Here is a 17,533-nt window from a genome sequence, read left to right as displayed (position 1 = left end):
CTCCACGGTACATGTGGTTGATATTTTTTGTACAATAACTTTCAAAATATTGTTTGAAATATGTACACAAAATTATCCAATGTATTTTTACACACATTATTCATGGGATATATGTCGTATGGTAATAATCAACTGAACTTTTCAAACATAGACGACAGACCACCGTTCTGCCGTGAAGCAGTGGTGTCAAACGATCTTGCTTCACATATCCACAACTAGATGGCGCTAGCATAGATTTCACATTTTCAAACAAAAACGTATGCACGTTTTGCTGGCGGGTAATGGCATACATTTGTTGGACATCAAGCACATGGTCGTCTGTCTGTCGTTGTCGTATAAAATTTGGTATCCGTTCTAGTGATGTGCTCTCTGGAGCGCATCCACGCCTCCGATCCGGCTCCAACTATTGTTAGTCCGATTCCGACTCTGGCAAAATGGAACCACTAGATCCGCCCGGAGTCGGAGTCACCCGGAGTCGTCCGGAGCCTTCCGGAGTCGTTCGAAGGCGTTCGGCGTCGTCCAGAGTCGTCCGGAGTCGGAGTCACCCGGAGTCGTCCGGAGCCTTCCGGAGTCGTCCGGAGTCGTTCGGAGTCGTCCAGAGTCGTCCGGAGTCGGAGTCACCCGGAGTCGTCCGGAGCCTTCAGGAGTCGTCCAGAGTCGTTCGGAGTCGTCCAGAGTCGTCCGGAGTCGGAGTCACCCGGAGTCGTCCGGAGCCTTCCGGAGCCTTCCGGAGTCGTCCGGAGTCGTTCGGAGTCGTCCAGAGTCGTCCGGAGTCGGAGTCACCCGGAGTCGTCCGGAACCTTCCGGAGTCGTCCGGAGTCGTCCGGAATCGTTCGGAGTCGTCCGGAGTCGGAGTCACCCGGAGTCGTCCGGAGCCTTCCGGAGTCGTTCGGAGTCGTTTGGAGTCGATCGGAGTCGTTCGGAGTCGACCGGAATCGAAGTTGGTCGGAGTCAACAGGAGCCTTTGTGCATGTGATCAGACTTTTCCTTTCGTTGTGTTTTTTTTTGTCTTTCACTTTGCGCGTGCACTTCTTATACAGGCCTTTGTTTCGAAGGTCGACCTTGGCCGACTCCAGATGACTCCAGATGACTCTGTCTGTAGCCTATTCCGGATGAATCCAGACGACTCTGGACGACTCCGAACGATTCCGGACGACTCCGAACGACTCCGATCGACTCCGAACGATTTTGGATCGGAGTCGACTCCAGATCTGTGCCAACTTTCTTCTTCTTCTTTAGCACAACAACCGTTGTCGGTCAAGGCCTGCCTTTGTACCCACTAGTGAAGTGAGCTTGGCACTCAGTGACTTATTGTTACTATAGCAGGATAGTCAGTCCTACGTATGGGGGCACGGTCTATTCGGGGTTTGAACCCATGACGGGCATGTTGTTAAGTGGTAGGAGTTGACGACTGTACCACCAGACCGGCTCCTGCCGACTTTACGCATCACTAATCCGTTTTAATGTCGGATGTAATGTATTTTAATTTTAATGTAAGACAGGACTACGTTTTATCATGCTCATTCCAGATCTTACTGTCTCCGGATCTGTGTCTAACATTAGATCCTTGCATATCCCTGCTGGAACACTTAATATGAAAAACAATTGATAACGTGTTTATATTTCGGCTTGTTTTCAGCCTTGTTAATGCTATGAAAGATGCCTAAGTGGATCGAAAATTAGAAATCACTGTGTAATCAATATGGTACATGTAATATGGTCTGCGAGACTGTTGAATTCTTTGTAATGTTATTTTTTATAAGAACATAGATCGACATGATACCATCAACACAGAAATACATTTCCTCCCCAATTGAGCTACAATCGGAGCATCTTAGCTGATGGATAAAAATACTTAATATCAACATGCTTCATTGTTGCTCCAGCACACTTGCAAACGATTGCAATAAATATGCATTGAAGAGTTTAATTGAATGTGCCTCTTTAACATAGGCAGCTATCGAACGAACTAATCGTACGACTTTGGCCATTGAAATGCCACTGGGTAATAGCTCTCCCAAGGCTCGTGTCATTCAATCAGTGTTGATGTTGTTCGCTTGCAGCGAACCGAAGCGAGCAGCAAACATTCCCGCCATCGGATAATATTTTATCTATTGCAATCGGATGTATGCAAACTTTCTTGTTTTTCCCTCCCATACTGTGGGGTTTTCTCCCTACCATATGTGAACCGCACGTGAAGGAGGGTAAGCATTAGACGGTAGAGCACACATTAGATGGGAAATGTTTGACAACCTAAAGGTCCATTGCCATTTTCCTCCTTCCTGAAGCTATGACACTATCCATCTTTTTGTACGACAACAAAAAAGAAAACATAATTCTACTAACAGCAGGATACGGCATCCAAATCAGCACGGAGAATCTCCTACGTGGCCTGGCGTGGCGTAGTCTCGCGTACCACATGCACATGGGCGCAATTGCTTTATTGCTCTCTCTCTCGTGCACTGCGCGTGTGACTGTAATCAGTGGATCGGAATCGGGATGAAATGAGGGGATGGTGGGCTATAGCTGCTTTAGAGGACGAGGTTCTTCCAGACTCTTCCTTTGAGAGCCACAAACACTCACACAATTCCACTTCATTAGGAGCAGCTTCTAGGAGCGATGAAAAGATCAAGCGAAACAGATAAGAGGAGCATCCTCTTGCGAACAAACAATTTAATCCCGCACACGAGGAGATCTTCCAACACCCTTGCCCTGGCAATAAAGTCAATTTATTTAGTCTATTATAGGATGAAAGACACACACACGTTCACGTTCAGTCCTCTCGAATTTTTGGAACATTCGGAGTCACATAACCTGCAAACGAGCAGCAACAGAAGCAGCAGCAGAAGTGTATAATTATTTCAACCCACAATAATTGCTCCCTAGGTGGTGGTTTTTGTTCGCGCAGAAAACAGGGGGAATCAGAAATCAACACCGCACGACGGCATCATCCCATCCCATGTTGCGAACGGTTCGGTGGAAATTCCGTGGGCACTGCAAACCCCGCAGCAACAATTTACGCCAATGTAATTTGGTTTTAAGTCGTTCCAAATTAATTGTTAATCGGAGCAGGAGATACTGTGAGCGGGTCGGTCCGTGGTCGTGCCGGGTGCTCGATTGGTCCACCGAGAATTGAGAGGTAAAAACGGGTCTAGGATTCACAAGGGTGATAATGGGAGCGGTGGCCGTGGTGGCCGGATCAGTTTTAGCGATCAGTTTTCCCACTTTCGGTCAGCACCAGTTTAACCGGTTAATCGGGGGGACAATCGCAGGGAATCGGGAGTATCGGATTGAAGATTTATGATTGAAGATCCCTGATTCGGGGTTGATCGATGTTGGGGGAAAGTTGTTTAATAAGAAAAGTTTGCTTTATTATTCTCGTTGCCATGGATACTTGTTTTCTTCGAGATTGCATCAAGATACGAGCCAGCTGGACAGCAGTTTGACAGCAATCTTATAAGCAGCCGTTGCTTAACTGATGATTTTTCCAACTGGTGCGCCAGATTTCCAATTATGATTCCAATAGGAATACAATTTAAACTTTGAGCTATTAAACAATGCAGCAAATCGTTTTATGACATCGTGCCCGCTCTATTTCGCCTCGATTAAGCCATGTTCTCTGCCTTTCCTCACCCTAAAACCCAACTCTCGATGGACACATTTAACGATGAGTTGTCCTTACATCTCGTCCCCGTCTATCATCATCTGGGCGTGTGGAACATCAGATTGCGTTTGAGATCGCGCACAGGAACAATGCATCCATTTACATCTGGCTTAATTTATTGGTGGTTTGCTTCGCTTCAAAACTGTTGTTGCTACAAAACAACAGTTCCGCAATGATAAAGGTGATAAAATCTCGTCGTGGCCCCTTTTTTAACCACGCCACGCTCGTCCTTTTCTGCGTGAAGCCATCGATAATAATACACAAAAAAACACAGCACTTTACGTGGACGTCAATTTTAAGGTTCGTTCGGTGTACAACTAAATACATTTACGCTACACGAAACACAACAAGCACAGATAAGGCATCGCAGGGATGGCATTTGTTTTTCCCCCTTTTTTCCCTGCTACAAGGAAGCAAAGGATGTCTGCCGCTGCTGTGAATGGGGGAAGAAAAAACACTTTCGTGAGGGAGAACCCAAAAAAATAGAATCGTCTCTGCAACTTCATTCCCGCCTAGACAGGATCGCCACTTCGAGATGATAAACGGCCACAGGAAGAAAAACAAATCTGAACAACAACAGCGACGACGACGACGTCCCGCCCGTACACACGCCGTGATGTGTGTTTGTGTCCTCCCGTCCACCTCCCTACTGGCCTGGGGTAAGTGAAACCGATGAGTAAACATTTTAGCAACATTTGAGAAGCAAAAGGTACACAGCAGCATCCCACTAGGAAGGAAGGAAGGAACCAAAACAACAACGTTGCTCAAAATTGTGAGGCCTAAGTCAAAGGCCCTCCCTCCCCCGCCGAAAAGTCGGAAGTCGGACTGACGAAGGCTGGAAAGCGGACACCGGGGAGTTGTGGAGTCCCGATGAAGGCCCATGGAGTATGTTTATGCGATTGTTCGTTCTGTTTACGCTCGTTGACATATCCCGGACCAAGGAATGCCCACGTGCCACGTGGTTGTTAGAGGTACCCCGGCGTGTGAGTGAATTGATTCGGAACGGAAACGCTCCCATCCCGAAGAGAACGTTTGGTCGATTGATTTTGATCGGTGCACATCGCGGGTTCGAGAGAATGTTTGCACTTGGAAGGGCATAAGTAAGACGTATCGGATTGAAGGAAAGGTTCTTCCCAATCGCAGACCGTTTCAAGTTTCGAAAGATTAATGATCACTGCATCATGCTGCAAGGGGGAGGAGTGTTGATTTACATGGTATGATGAGTTGGGAGTTCTTTCCCTATTTCGAAGGAATAATATCCTAACATTCTGTACTTCAATTCAGTTTCTGGGGTTTGATGTTGTAAAATCCAAGAAGATCAATGCACGACATACCGGAGATACATCACATAATGGACAAACGTTCATCGTCATTGGGAATCCTTACAACTAGCTCATAGAATTGTTTGAACTTCTCCCCGACGTTTGACGCAGTAAATTAGTGTACTAAGAGCTTATGAATGGCGAACGGAGAGAGATCGTTTCCCTCCCCCGGTGCCATTTATCAGATGAAATCCATCCAATTTGTGTGCTGTGCGCGGCTCCAATGGGATAGCGTTTTGACAACCCGTTTTGTTGGCTTATCATCATCCAGCATCATCATCCTACTCCTCCAAGACGGACGAAAAACATGCTAAAGAATTCGTTCCATTCTTGGGCGGATCCGGACAGTACGCAATCACACAAGTTCGCTCGTTCGTTGAACTGCCACGGACAAACCTTGATCATCCATCCTCAGCTACCGAAGCAGAGCATTGCTCTAATGTGTGTGAATTCCTTTTGTGAGGCAGAAACTGTATTTTTGTTTGTGCTTCTAGCAGCAAACGCCATCAACTGGCGGGGTTGCCGCCATTGGGCTGCTCTCCCGCCCAAGAGTGGAAGCCATCGGTGGAAAAGTTTGCCGCCATCTTGGCGCCAGCCTTTATGTACCGAAGCCGAAGTTTTATTCTTAGCAGTTTCCCCAATCCTCCCCATCCCGATTTTTTGTTGTTTCTTGGAGATGGGTCTTTTTTGTTGCAAGAAGTCAGAATAGAATGTGGTTCATGGAGAACGAAGAACACGTGGAATTGCGCGGAGGAGGAGCAGTAGTGTGCATCTTTTGTAACTTTACCGCCCTTTTGTTTCCGTTCCCGGGGCGTCCTGGACGTTCTGGGGTTGTTCTGCGAGGTACGAAATACGGTAGAACGAAAGATTTCCTTAAAAATGTAGCAAAGGCAGCTTTTATGGACGATGATAACTTTTGATCGCGGCCCATGGGTTAACCCATCCATGACTAAAGCATGCATAAAAGTAAGTTTGTAATGGCGCCGTGGAAAGCGCACCCCCTTTGCGCGTATTCAGATTCGGTGATTTATTGGTGATCCACGAACGAATGTTCCGTTCCAGCTCGTTTGAAGCGGATGGTTTTATTGTGCAAACCGATATTGAAAGGACGGTGTTGGTGTTTGCGCTGTGCGGAAAAGTGGATAAATAAATTTCCCAAGCGCAAAGTGGTCATCGAAGAAGGCGATGCAAATGAAACTTCTGATCTGACCGAGCGATCCAAGATCTGTTAAGGAGAACAGATCGATGCAAAGCCCGTTGCTAGGTTGCCATTGTCAGCTCGCTTTGACAGTTTCATGAAAAAGTGTTTACAAACAAACGGCTAATAGTTAACGTGGAAAAGTGGATGAATTTACTGTTCGGAAGATTATATTGGATAACTTTCTTGTGGTCAATCACTTTTGGAGAATAAAGGAGAAGTAATTGCAGTCTACTATGTATTCATATAACCTCATTGTTTGCCATTCCGTGACCACGAATCACTACCTTTTGCAACGGTCCTGGTGGAGGAACGAAAAGTTTAACAGGCATAAAACAGCACAGTACATGTTCCAACTGGGTAAAATAAGTCCTATTTACTTTCAATTAAAGCCTGAGAGTAAAATGAAACATCCAGCCGGCACACACTGGTACAATATGCATATAATTTTTGCTTATAATCCAGCGACGAATGATAAAATAGATTCTTGAATAAAATCAGCCATATAACAAAGAATTTTTGCAATCAGGAGCAAAAAATGAGTTCAAAATAGCAAAAAAGACTCCCATTTGCTCCACAGCAACGACCATAAACAATGATCAATTTAAGTGTCAACATTTTACCATGGCTTTCTGTCAGTTTGTTTAAACGCATCGACTTGTTCTCTTTCAAAGACCTTGGATAGATCGATTGCTGATGCCATAGCAACTATCGTTGCTACTACGATTGTTCCCACCGCAAATTTGTTTCTCTTTTTGAACAATTAGGAACGGAGCGCCGTAAAGCGGCAGATTTTGGTGATGATAGTGTGTCCCAAAATCGGCTATTAGCAGACCCATGACAAATGGCACGTTGAGATTGACTCCCGGGAAGTGTGCCGTACTTGTGCTGTTTGCAACAATAGATATAAATATGTACAAAACATTCCATCCCTTATGAATATTGGCCCTCGCCTGGTTCGATGAACAGCGCTTCCCATACAGCTTCAATATACACACCCCGTCATCGATAACATTAGCTTCCACGTGCCGATATTAGGCATTACATTGTCCAAACGATACAAGTCTGCTAGTACGCAAGTGATCATTTTTCTTACCACGTGAGCCTTGTGTTCTGTTCTTTTCGGTACGTACGTCAATTCGTCACACACCGGAAGAAGTAGCGACCGTTCGGCAACCGGCACCGGAACCGATACGCCGGGGCGAAGGGACCCACGCATCAATTTTTATTACCGTAACATCACCAGTCAGCACCATTCCCCCTGTAGTGGCCGCTTCCTAATGTGCAGCCGATTTGTTTTCATCGATGACAATCATCCCACGGCGGGATGGGGTCCGATACGGTTCGAACGGTCCCGGGGTTTTTTTTCCCCGTCTCAACTTCCGGGTTGGATTGAAAGTTTTCTGCCAAGGAAGGAGTGTTTTTTTTTTGCTATTTTCCGCAAGTCAATGTCCATTTCCTCCTTCTCAAACTCGCACGTTGTATATCGGCTTCCTTGATCGGCGTGGAGATTCGATTGTGTTCCTCGGAAGTGTGCAGGCGAATCGAATCAAAATAATGCCATAAATAAAAACAAATCAATTGTACTGCTGACGGTGGTAGACGACGTCCCTCAAACTACTCCACACGGGGACGATTCGATTGCGCTGGCCGCCACCATACAACCACATGGCTTTGCGCTAAGTCATGCTTGTCCTCGTCTCCGGGCGCAAGCAGCTCCCTGAGATTTTCTAACTTCCCAATAGAGCATTTGTTAGCAAATAGGATTCGTTTCGCCCAAAATCAAGTATATAGCTGAACGCACGAACCAGGGTGTAAACCCGAAATCCGAAATCAACCGTAAACTCGCAACACACGGGTGACAACATAATTTATACAAATTGTGTTCCACGGAAGATGACACTGACGGGGATGGTATATATCCGGAAATGCCATTAAGATTATCACTCCGAGATATGTCGAGGATAGTGTTGGATAGTTTTGTTTCCATATTTTAATATCATTTTAAATCAGGGAAGATGGTAAGAATTTGTCACAAACTATTTCTATTTTTGTGTTATACTTCCTCAGCAACCAGCACCACGTTTGGGACACAAAACCCCCGTTTGCACTTGTCTGGTTTCCATCTAAACAAGAGAAAGTGACAGTGATGCTCTCAGTGATGGTTATAGTCTTTTTTTTTGCTCTAAAAAGGGTAGATAGTTTTCCAGAACTCACTCGCTTAACCCCCCCTCGCGGAGACAATAAAATCAAGTGAAGCAAGCAAGAGAAAATGGCACTCTCGACGGTGCGTATTGATGCATAACGGGGAAAGGACCACTGCGTATGAGTCATCCAACAAGAAATGGAGATTTATTGTCCTTAAAGTTAAAGCGGTAGAGCAGCACTTCTAGCAGCTTTATGGCAGGATAGTTTGATGCAATGGCAGAAAGGATAATGCCGAGAGAAGAACATGGAGAATGATCACCCATAATATAACCTTTCCAGTAACCGAAAACCAAATAAAGACCTCACTTTATAGACCATCTCGAATGTATATGGAATACATATTAATTTATGGACGCGAAGTAATATCTCCATAGATACAAATACGTAGCATTAGATTCGAATGCATTCGCATATTCATGCATATTTATGTCATTTGCTCCAACTACAACGAACAAAAAAAGCAACGGTTCATTGATACTGATGTCGATGACAAATGATATAAAATTTCACGCCATCGGTTTGACTCGGATCATCATCAACAAAAAAAGGGACGCCGATTCATGACTCGACACACGGACCCGGAACGATCAGCGTGATCCTAAGTTCGCGCGCGACTTCTCTGACTTCTTGCAAGGAGTGTTAGACAATAAGAAACCCCCAACCCTGCCATGACTCACGATTAATCCACGGTGCTGTTGTGGGCCCCTTTAGCCGGCCTTTTCAGCAGTGTCTTCAGATTAACGACCAATTCCGGCAGCACTTCCTGCTGTAGTTCACCCAATAGCAGCAGCAGCAGCAGCAGCAGTATTAAAACGAACCGATTTTCCAGGCATCATTAACTCGTAATTTAATGATTTTTTATGATTTCCATTCCGCCTGGCTTGACGATTGTTTCACCACTTCGCAGCAACGTAGCGCGCAACCCCAAGCGGCTTCAAATGCCATCTATAAAGTGAGTGGTAAAAAGGGGGAAAAATTAATTGTCACCACCAAACGACCGAGCGGAAAGGAAGCGCGATTGATGCCTTTTTTTGCGCGCATCCTTGGACATCCGGAAACGAAGCAGCAGGAAGTGAAGTGTTTGACAACAGTATGCCTCACCGGACGGGATGGATGGATGATGGCGATGAAGATGCAGAATTGTATAAAAACTGCTATAAATAAAGTGATAAAAATTCCAGCCGTTCCATCTCCCAGGAAACACAATCGAATCCGAAGTGTTTAGTGGCACTGGAAAGACTCACTCGGTGTCCTGTGTCCCTAGAATATGGGGAGTTTAAAGTAAATAACCTTCTCTCCGTTCGCTGAAGAACTGACAATTAAACAGCAATCACAGTAAACAATAATAAAAACAGTTCCAGTGACAGTTGGAAAAACACCATCCAGCGAGGCTTGCTTTGATGGTGGTGCACCGCGCCATGGTGATGAGGCGCCTCGTGCGAACAGCAAGCGACGAAAGAGTTGGTTCCTTCAAGTCCCCGTGCACCTTTCTTCGCGCACGCATGCACATAAAAGTATTCAAGGCAGTGAGCATCGAACAACCACCATAAATCAGTCCAATTCCAGCCACGCCACGCCAAATCCCGTGGAAGGCAATATTTCTCCATCCCCGGCACCGGAAGGCGCTCCATAATGCAAAACAGTTACCGAAACCGATTTTACGAAGATGTTCGCATCCGGGCCCGTGACGCTCTGTGGGCCTCTTTGGAACATTTGGACGGTGGCCAAAAACGGTGGCCAGTGGCACTACTGCTTTGTGAGTATACGTTGTGGCTTGGGGAAAGATTTGCTTGCAATTGCTTGCACACAGCACACAGAAATAATGTTATTACAGTAATGCATTGCCATATTCCTCGCTTTTGTGTTGCGGATTGGGATTTGTTTGCATGGCGTGGAAAGTGAATATTTATTTATCTTTTTGTTCGCAGTTTTTGTGCGCACTCTGTAGATGGAAAAGGGGATGAAACACGATGGAAAGCAGGACTTGCCTCCCTACTGCACCCCTCGTGCAGTGTAATAGTATGACAAATGTCACATTTTCCGTACACCCAGGGAAGGGAGGACGGTTTCCCCTCTTCCAATCGCTGCACGCTATTGGATTAATGTACGCAAAGGAGTCTTCTGAAGCGTTGCAGAGTCATCACCTGAGTGGCAAATCACCTGCACGTGACCGTTTACTCGGCCTCGGCCTCGGTTGGTGATGTCAAATATTCATACCCATGCTGTTAAGAGGCTAAACGAAGCTAATTAATCATGTAGAGAGCATGTAAGAACAAGGAAGGTTAAACGGTTCTTGTGAGGAGAGTGTGTACTGAAACAAGTTAATTGAAGTGGTGACAAGGAGTGATAACTGTTACATCGATAAGGGCATAAGATAACGATAAGTTCAATTTCAATTCCTAAATTCACTTCACATACTGTAGGAACTGTATGATAGGCATTCAGCAATGTTTGGGGCACTATATTTCGTGCAACATCCCAAACTCCTAAAATTCTATTTCGCTAATGTACTGCTAACAGCACCATAACCTATTCCATCATAAATTGCAAACAGGGTTGACGAACGCATAAACGGTTAAGCGGGACACAATTATGAGCCCTTCGACCGGTGCAGGCCGTACCGTATATGAACCGTAATGGTCGTTATCCTTCCCTGTTCGTCGACCCATCCGGGTTAGTTACCAAACTTCTTAAGGTTACCGTCCCGTACCCAATCCTTACGCCTTTACGACTTATTTATGCGAATCAACGAAAGTGCAATAAACATCCAACCCGTGAAAGGGAATGATGGCATTATTGTGGCACAGCAAAACACCGACCAACATAGAAATCCGTGCGTCGGTGCATGAAGGGAGCTTAAAAATCGGATGGAATTTAATCAAATTAATTGAAAACATTACCATTGCTCTCACGCGCGGAACGGACTGTGCTGTGGATGCTGTCATAATCGTCACTACTGGTGGTGGTTGGTGTCGCTTACGTCCCTTTCGCTTTCGGGATTACGGGTGGTGTGCAAAAATATTCCTTTTTCTGCTCCTTTTGCTGCTGCTGCTGCTTTGGTTGTTGGGAAACGCTTAATCGAATGGTTCATCTACTGCGATGACAAACGGGCAATTCGGCACAAAATGTGCAATTTTTTCACCCTCTCATGCGAAATTTGCGAAATGTGGTCTACAGAGCGAGAGAGAGCGAATGAGAGAGTGAGAGAGAGAGTAAGGGTAAGGCGATAAATCTCGGCTCGATTTCAACCCGACACAGTAGGCCTTTTTCAGCCAGTTGGGGTTGAAGTGAAGACAGGTTCACCCGAAAGCCCGCACACACAAGCACACAACAAGATCGGCAACGCACAACTTAATTCAATTAATCGTGATGGTAATGAAAATTTATGGACCAATTTGCGCTTTTCCATCGATGGGTTCCAGTGCAGTACCACCAGGTCGGCAAAGGTTCACTTTCCTTCTTTAGGTACACAGCGTGGCGAACGATTTTTTGTAAAATAAAAGTTCCACCGCTCAAGTGCATTCTTCTCTCGCCGTTGCCTGCATCTGTCCTGATTCTCGGGGCGTTGATCGGATGTGAAGGGGCAGGGATGGGAATCCGTTTGGCTGAGATTTAATGGTACTTGAACGAGTTTTCGGGTGAATATCTTACGCCCGAACGGATAATGATAATGTCGATTACTTAAGGTTCTAATTACTTTACCGTACACCGGATACTGGTAATGGCAATAAATCTTTATTAACGGTTAGCTATTGTTGTGTGGAACATTTTGCAATAGAGTTAGAGTAGTTACAATGACCTTCCCTCTCATGTAATACATGAAATGTACTGCTGATTGGTGCTATTTCATTAAAGATCGTAATTAAATGTAATCATATGTATATCGCTACAGATTGTCTTCCTATGTGTCATGTTAAAAAAATACATAAAATAACTTCCCCTTTATCCTAATGTTCTTTTCCTTGTTCCTTTCAGCAGGTCCTGAGGAAAAGGTCCTAAGCTCCTAAGAGATCGTCCTTCAACTTTGTTCATTACTATGTCGTTGCGTGTGAGTAAATTTTATACAATTAATGTTATTTCATAATAAAACGTAAATTAAATGAACTATACCATAAACCTAAAGGATTGTACAGACACATTCCAACTGCTTGCTATTTTTCAAAAAGATTTTGAGCACGATTTTGCTATGCTTGCATAATGCGGTTCTGTATTGCACAATCATAGCCGAAACTGCTGACAAGCTTATTACTGCGGAAATTTCCCACTACCAACAATGGCGGAAGGAAACCTAAGCAAGCACCCGTTGTGTGTGTGCGTGTCTTTATGCTTACAAATCTTCGAATCTGCTTCCTTAGCACAAAGCTCCTGGCAGTCTTCCCCCCCAAAGCCAACTGAGTTGGAGCATGAATTCCAGCCAAGGAATGACAGGTTGCTTCCTTTCCCACCAAAGAATTACACTCCGATTGGTCATTTAGTAGCTTCTGTTGGCGCTTTTTTTCTCTCCTCCCAATAGCCTTACCTTTTTGTTTGAGCATTCTCGATCAACGTCAGCAGTACAGCAGGGTGTAATAGAGAAAAAAGACAAAGCCGTTCTCCACCAAGCTGGCGCCAGTTGGGCGGCCAGTTGGTAATGGTTGCCGCTTTTCCGCTTCTTTTGCACTGCGTCAATCTATCGAGCGAAGAATCCCGGGAGCTGGTGAATATAGCCCCCCCCCCTCCGCTTTCCGGGAAATAACGCACATATACAAACACACAACGTAAATGGTAGACCGTGCTGTTTTAATCTAGTCTGCATGGAAACCCGTGGCCGTATGTACTACTAGTGCGAGTATAAAATGGCGGTTTGCGCAGAGACTTGGTGGCCCCAGTACTTCGGTACCCGCACACATGTCACAGTTTGTGAATCTGGGAAAAAAAGAAACTAAAATACCATCCGGTACGCTGCCGAGCGTTGCTTCTACATAGGCTTAGCTGGGGCTTGAGACTTGGAACGGATCCGGAGGAGGGTTTTCCGGGCAATCAGCAATGACATAAAATGGCGCCAGAAAGGCTGGAAAATAAGATACGATAGCTTTGCAGATTTTCCGCTGATAGCCGGTAAAGCGAGAACATGAGGCGGCGAGAAGAGGTCGAAAGAAGTGTCATAAAAAGAGCAAAGTTCTATGTACTGGACAGTCACACACACACTCACACACACGCACAGTCCTTTCAATTGCTATAATGTGTTGGATGATTATTTCAGGGAAAACCACAGGGTATTGATTTTAATTCTGATGCTACTTGCGTGGAGCCCTGGAGAATGAATTAGACGTGAGTTTACTTGCTAATCCTTACACAAAGGCTCTCTATTTTATTTACAATAATCGGAAAAACCCAAGAAATTTGTGTGAATCATGCTTCATCTCATCAGTTCATCCACCTTGCAAATTTTCGCAAGATTTGCCAGCATCTTCACCTCCAAGAAGCATCGCCATTTTGTTTCTTAAAAAACGAACCGCTCCAGCTTCCATTATGTACTTTGTTTGTGCACCTGATCCTTCCCATCAGATAGCGCAACACAATAGCACATAAGGAGGCGAGTTCGTTGCCCATGGCGCTCCCATCATCCATTCTAGAGCAGCTATTCAGCCCTGTCTGTGTGCGCGCATTAGACAATATTGGTGAGGGGATTTTATGGCAAGGAAAATATCAAACAACCAGTAGCAAAACAGCTTTTGTTGGAATCCATCAACGGTGTGCGTTTCCTCTCTTCTCTGTCTACCCCTTTGCCGTACTTCCCGCACGGTAGCCGCACCACCACCATATTATAGGTGGGTGGATCCGGACGAAGAAAAACTGCGCACTGGGGCCTGATTTCGGCATCTTCTGCGCGATTTTTCTTTCACGGGCCAATGGACTACTGTATTCGGCTTTAGGGTGGGGCTGAGCAGCATGTTCTACCGAAGGATGGATAGGGGAATGGTTTTTTTGGAAGAATCTGATTTATACTGTTGTTGTAATTTTATTTAAAAAAAAACCTGATAAAATCAAGCTTGAAATGTAAAATTAAATTTTATACGACATAAAATCTCTTCAATTTGATTACTACATGTTTGTACATGTAGGCCCATATGGGTGGTTTCGTTTATAGTTGCTCTTTTCGAAGAAAATCGTTATTAAATTTAAACAAATAGGAAAGTAAAAAAAAGTGTAATCAAGTTCGTATTTGTTATTCGATATCCCTTCCCTTTTTTGTGAAGCTTGTAAGTTTGTAATGTTATCTGACGAATATTGTAATCTAATACATTTATTGTCTCAAAAAAAGCGGAGCAACCAATTATCTGATTAATTTGTGGTTAGCTATTGAAAGTTCTCAACAGATATTTAGAGTTGAGATCAATTATTTACTATGCATTTATTATTAATTTGCCTTTCCTCATGAATCGTCAGCTAATGCAGGACATCGATAGATATAGAATTTGTAGCATTTCTATAGTCGAATGATAGATAATAGCTAGATATATTAATCGAAAGACGCGCTGGCTCCTACAAGATTCAATTACTCTAATTATCATTCAAAAACAAGAAATGCGTTACGGGAAAAAATTTAACTGGAGAAGTCTGTATAGAGACGGGAAAGAGCGTATTAGAGAGGCAGTGACGAGTGAAGGCCCTAAGCGGTCACACGAATGTAGGACTTTCTGAAGTGTTGAGCGAGAAATTGTAAAAGGAATGCTAAACTAGAGATGGATTGAAAAGCAAATTTACTTATGAGCGGAGGATGGGTATCCTTTTTCGGGACCCCACGCGGCTGATTAGTGTGCATAATACTTAATCCGCCCCTGTCCTGAGGTCGTTACGTCGACAAGTCTATGTTTTGCGGAAGAATGTATTTCAATATTGTATAGAAGCTATTGATTTTAATAATGGAACACATTTCTACCAATTGCATATTGAGAGCAAAAGAAACGTCACAAACTAATAATGCAATTGTTAACATAGACCTGGCCAATAAATTACCCCAACTTTCCAACCGACCCCAAAAGAAACCGCCAATCGCATTGAAAATATGAATCTGACAGCTCGTGCCGGCATGGTTTCGTTAAAAACCCGCGCCTGACGTTTCCGATTGGCGACGTTCGTTAAAATCGATTGTTTGTGTGACAGTTGTTTCGTTCACTGAAAAAACAAACGCTTCGCGTTGAGGAAGACGGAGGCAGTATTTTTTCCCCCTTTAAACTTTTTATTTAGATTAGTTACAAATGTTTTAATTCAACACGGTGTAGTGTAAGTGGCAATCGTAACGTTTCGCGGCAATAAACGCATCTGTGCCGCCCTCAAAATCTGTTAAGTGCTGTATCGTTTCCTGTGCAGAGTGCGTTTTGCGATTGCCGTCTTCGCCGTGGCTCCTCTTCGCTCGATACACCCGAACATTTTCCGTGCAGTTTTCCGTGTGAAAAACATCCTCAACCCCGTCGAAACAGGTACGTGTGGATCATTAAATTGCAGCTTGGCGTGTGGGCGGTGTTGTACGGTCGATTTGTAGTTGGAAAAGGTGAAAAATGAGGCACTATTTCTGCATCTGGTGCGTCGAGTGTGTGCGTGCGTGTTAGACCTATTGCTCACCCTCCCCCCACCTCTTGGGCGGTGGTATATGAACGAGAAAAAAAAGTTGCACAAATTATACGCTGCTCCAGCTTGGCGAAAAAAAGAACGGAGCCAAAGGTGCTCACCAAGATAAGGCACTGGGGCGTGTATACCTTCTTTGTGGTGGTTGTGTTGTGTGAAAAATCCAATCGCGCTGAAGCCGAACGAAGAAGAACAGGACGGAAAGAACAGAAGAAGATTAAAAGTAAACAAAAATACAGCGAAAGGTAAAATTTTGGGCAATAACTGGCTAACTCACTGCATTACCTCTAAATCTAATGACGAGGAATAGAAGGTAAAGAGCACGCCACTGTTCATGCGTTTATCGGTGGCAAAAGGCGGATGCTATCGGGCGTGATTCATAAAATAAGGCACTGTCGAACGAAAAGAAGCCATTCCCGGAAAGCAACGGAAAGGGCCGCCGGCCTGGGGAGCAATGGGGTGTAAAACACAAACACTCACTCATTCCTCGACGATAACCAGCAGACTTTTGCTGTAACAGGAACCCAAGGCCTCCTCCGTATACGACTGTACATAGAGATACTGATAACAGGGGAATGCATCAGCAGCAGCAACAGCAGCAGCCTACTGGAATCGCGCAGCAGTAGTACTAGAAACTGATTTCCTGGTTCTCACATTAAACGCATAGCTGCCCCCCGAGCGAATACTTCGGCAACGTCTAACCTTTTTCCAGTATCTCGTGTGGAAAACGTTGGGCGAACGGAAAAACTGCTGCCCAAATGTTGTACCAAACCATCATCATCATCATTGGGAGAGTATTCCATTAGGCATGCGGGCGTAATTTCCACTCGATAGTACTGCGCGCGACCATAATATTCGTGGACCATCCGAGCACCTCGCTTAGAGTACACGGCCGCTTGAATGAGCGGCCAGGCAAGGTTTACTTTTCGTGTTCTAAAATTAGCCGCATATGAAATCATCATGCGTTATTTTTGGTTCCTACGGTAAACTACGGTACGGCACACCCGCGAACCGCTTGGGAGGAGATGCTGGGCGTAAGCTAACCGTTTTTTTTTGCTCTCCACCACCCTTTCCCGATGTTTCTTGGCCAATGGACAGGTCGAAGGGTGAAATGGGTTCGTTTGTGAAGAACTCACTCGACTGCAACTATCCGCTACTCTCAGCCGTAGCGCGCGCACGACATGCTTGCCTTCTAACCGCGCTCTGATCGATGTATCTCATGGGAAAATGATCGTTTTCCACGAGAAGCAGAATAAACTCCCGCGGGATCGCTTACCAACGGAGCACCGTGGAATGCACGCTGTCAATCAATGACCTCAGAAGAAGAAAAAACTATGACCTATCGCAGGTTGGAAGGGTTTGGTTTGATTCTCCGATGACTTCATATGACACCCAGGTCAACCTTTGAACGAGTTCCCTCCAATCGGTTCCGAGTGTCGTACAGATTACACTAATTGGAATGGTATTTCGTCCACTGTGTTGAAGGAAGAGCACCACCGTATCAGCAATCACTCAGAGGGTTCTGTAAAATAT

General features: G+C 44.9%; 1 protein-coding gene across 5 annotated transcripts in view; it reads left to right on the top strand.

Moving 5' to 3' along the window:
- Positions 1-15,546: 15,546 nt before the first annotated feature.
- Positions 15,547-17,533, top strand: part of LOC120947460 (talin-2) — a 58,424-nt gene continuing 56,437 nt past the window's right edge. For 4 of the 5 annotated variants that reach the window (XM_049606454.1, XM_040362802.2, XM_049606456.1 and 1 more), the window contains exon 1: positions 15,547-15,855. The gene's annotated coding sequence lies outside the window, so the exon portion shown is untranslated. The remainder of the gene's footprint in view (positions 15,856-17,533) is intronic. The other variant, XM_040362807.2, reaches the window with a different exon arrangement.

This window comes from Anopheles coluzzii, chromosome 2 (assembly GCF_943734685.1).
Source record: "Anopheles coluzzii chromosome 2, AcolN3, whole genome shotgun sequence".
Classification (NCBI taxonomy): domain Eukaryota; kingdom Metazoa; phylum Arthropoda; class Insecta; order Diptera; family Culicidae; genus Anopheles; species Anopheles coluzzii.
The sequence above is the reverse complement of the archived record's forward strand: the minus strand, read 5'-3'. Positions and strand labels throughout refer to the sequence as shown.